This window comes from Setaria italica, chromosome IX (assembly GCF_000263155.2).
Source record: "Setaria italica strain Yugu1 chromosome IX, Setaria_italica_v2.0, whole genome shotgun sequence".
Lineage (NCBI taxonomy): Eukaryota > Viridiplantae > Streptophyta > Magnoliopsida > Poales > Poaceae > Setaria > Setaria italica.
The window spans coordinates 17997412-18001059 of NC_028458.1; the positions used below are offsets into that span (position 1 = coordinate 17997412).

A 3648-nucleotide genomic window follows, 5' to 3' on the forward strand; every position below is an offset into this window, starting at 1 on the left:
CTTGATGGATCCATCTAAGATCCCCAAGAGCTGCGCACCACGCACAACAGGAAGGAATTGTGCCTTTCATAAGACGTAGTTCTCCCGTGTAACCTTCTCCGCAACAGGAGCTCCAAAGCAGCGTCAATGATGAGGTAGATGACGACGACGCCAGAGAGAGAGGGAGGTAGCTTCGGCCGAAATAGAAGGATATGGTTTCGGCCATGTGGTGGTGGTATTGTAGATGTACTATGGAAGAAGTGATCTGATTACCATGTCAAAGATCAGAACACGGTTTCCTATCTTGGCTCGCCGTGGTTGCATGTTATATAAGGGGAAAGTCCCAACATATTACAATGGAGATAGTCACAGATAGAGGTTATTCAAATACATCAAGAAGTCTATCTCTATCTCTATCTATCAGTCAAACCATAATCCATAACACCGAATATCTCTAATGATTACAAACCGCGTCACATACGACGACAACTTCTAACACTCTAGTATCTTGGAAGGTGGTTCAGGAATCAGAGGATTATGCTGAGGAAGAAAAGGAGAAATGAAAGATAAAACCAAAGACTCTGGGTTTGTGGATTTGGTTTAGAGATTTTTGGTGCGGGAAAAAAATACAGATGAAAGACATCTCTATCTCCCAAGTTCTAATCCAACGTTATCTTCACCAGCTTGACAAGATCTTAAAAGAGGGGTGGTACTTCTCCCGAGAGGGAGAACAGCCTTTGAAGGTGTACTATGCTAGGTATGCGGACACAATCTTGTTGGCATTCCATGGATTCAAAATTTCTTTAATGCTGCTAGAGCTAAAGAGCATGCGCGAACCATACTAAAAAATTATTGCGATAAGAACCAAAACACTGTGGCCCAAAACCCAAAGTGCGCAGAAGTTGGGCGTACCATTTCGGCCCATTACTTGAGGCATGTCATACATTTTTCAAGAATATCTGGCGCTCTGGCTGTGTGGTGTCCGGAGGAGAGACATACGCTGGGTAAGGGCAACTTCTGTGTGCTGGACAAGAAACGTGACTCTAAATCCCATTAGATCCAACTTATAGATAAATAAATTCAACATTTCGGAAGACTACGCTCAACATTTTCTGAGAAATAAATTAACATTTGGAAATAATACATTCAATATGTTTTGAAAAAATAACTACTCTCAACATCTTTCATCTCCTACTTCAACATTTAGACGTTCAACATTTTCTGAGAAATAAATTAACATTTGGAAATAATACATTCAATATATTTTGAAAAAATAACTACTTTCAACATCTTTCATCTCCTACTTCAACATTCGATTCAACATTTAAAAAAATAATCTTCTTCTCCAACTACGGTAAAGGCGGTGTGTGGAGACAGCAGTGCACGTGGGCAGCTGCTGGCGGCGCGTGGCACGCTCGGCCGACGCACCCAGGCGTGGCGGCGTGCTCGGCTGGTGCGCGGAGCCCTGCAGCCGGTGACGCTCGGTGAGCCTGCCGGCGCTCCCAGGCATGGCGGGGGTTGGCGGCGGCGGGTGGGCTGTGACGGGGTGGTGCAGAGGCTGAGGTTAAGGTTTGAGGAGATCCAATGGATAATAATATCACGGTAGGGATCTCAATTCTCAAATATTGGAAGCCGGAAGCCATATACGATCCACGCCCCTTGTGGTGTCCCGATGGAGGAGAGAGATACGCGGCGCAAGTGGGTAACCAGCTGATGGCCGACGTGCGGCCCAAGTATGCGTGGGCTTCACACGTAACTCGAGTCGTCCGCGGCCGCGACCGCTTGCAGAGTATCATTCAGTATACGGTTCGATCATCGCTGCTACTTCACCAGTAATTACCTTGCAAACTTCATCGCACACAGAGCGCAAAGGCCACCGCCGACGTTGGCAAAATATGGAAGCTCAGCACGCCTTGTCACGATCGACGACGTCGTCGAGCTCGCTTTGATGGCTGCCGCCGACCGAAAGTATATATAGCAAACCCGTGTGGCCGCGCACCGCGTTTGACGAAGTGAATGAACAGCCTGTATATACCGGCAGTATGAGATTCTTCCATGAAAAAAAAAATCTTTTGCCGCCTTTCGCCATGCTATCCATCTCGAACTCCGTGCTATCCAGTTGCAACAGTACTTGTGGTGGTAGCGTATTCATGTGTAGCTGTCTCGCTTGTGCTCAAAGTCTCCCTTCATTTGGCACACGGACAATGTAGTCAACGACCGTGATATGGAGCCAAACTCAAACCGATGGATTTTGTTTTGTCTGATCGATGAACTGCACACACGTCCGAGTCACAGATTGCCAAACACAGCTGCTTGGGACGCGTTTGCATATTCTAGTACTGGTACACACTAGCATGTTGTATCTTTGTCAACGATGGATGGAAGAGAGACCTCAAATTCAAAACTGCTGGTTTCAGTCAAGTACTGGCTGCGGCACAAGAGAATTATCTGCATCTAACAACAAATTTTCATACCTTGATATTGCAAGCTAGCTAGCTCTGCGAGTACTCATATAATTACTATATACTATGTAAATTTAGCTACCATACAGTATGATACACCTACTTAATTACTGGTTATAGTGCCGACTAAGTGTGTAAACTAGAAGCAGCTGAAAGATTAACTGTTCGTTCAAAAAGTTAAAGTTTGTCTGTCACGGAAAGTAGCTACTACCTCAGGTGGCAAATTACGCCAGACGGTGTATTGTAACCAAACCACTTGCGAGGTGCAACTAGTGCCAACTCTCGCTTTCCTGACTCGCGCTACACTCGCTGCCGACTGTCATGCATGCATGGTCAAAGCGTACGTGGCATTCATACTTGCCGCGTTGTCAACACAATTCACACGCGTACTGCAGTCAAGCCTACCGAGAAAAATAAGTGCTTGTTGAGGATCATCCTAAAAGTCGTGGGGTACCTACCCGTCGTTTTCTTTCCTAGGCAAACTCTTTATATTTCTGAAATAAATTTGTGAGCAAGTGCCATCCTGGGCTTTAGCTGGGCAAGGCCTTCAGCTCTATAAATAACCAAGCAGCCTTCACTTCCAACTCATCACATCCTTCAAGTTCACTAAGCTTGGTAGTAGCTCACAAATGGCTAGAACAAAGTTCGCAGCACTTGGCTTCATTGTCCTCCTCAGCATTGGCCTCTCCAATGCTGCTAGGGTTTCTCGATATGTGAGTGCTGGGGGTGGAGGTGGTGGTGGAGGAGGTGGTGGGTCTGGGGATGGTTCGGGATCAGGATATGGATCTGGTTCTGGTTCTGGGTATGGCCAGGCAGGCGGATCTTCTGGGGGATCATATGCTAGTGGAGGCGGTGGGGGTGGAGGTGGTGGAGGGGGGCAGAATGGAGGATCTGGATATGGTTCAGGCTCTGGTTCTGGCTACAGTCAGGTTGGCGGGTATGGGTCTAATGGTGGAGCATATGCTCAGGGAGGCGGACAAGGCGGAGGCGGAGGCGGTGGGCAAAATGGTGGGGCTGGCTATGGCTCTGGTTCTGGTTCTGGATCCGCCCCAAACCGGTGGTTATGGGTCCTATGGTGGAGGGATCGTATGCCCAGGGTGGTGGTCAAGGTGGAGGTGGTGGCGGTGGGCAAAATGGTGGGTCAGGAAGTGGATCTGGTTCTGGTTCTGGATATGGTCAAGCTAGAGGATATGGGACCATATGGTGG

At 47.6% G+C, this 3648-nt stretch overlaps 1 pseudogene; it reads left to right on the forward strand.

Moving 5' to 3' along the window:
- The first annotated feature begins 3048 nt into the window (after positions 1-3048).
- Positions 3049-3648, forward strand: part of LOC101778536 — a 6220-nt pseudogene continuing 5620 nt past the window's right edge.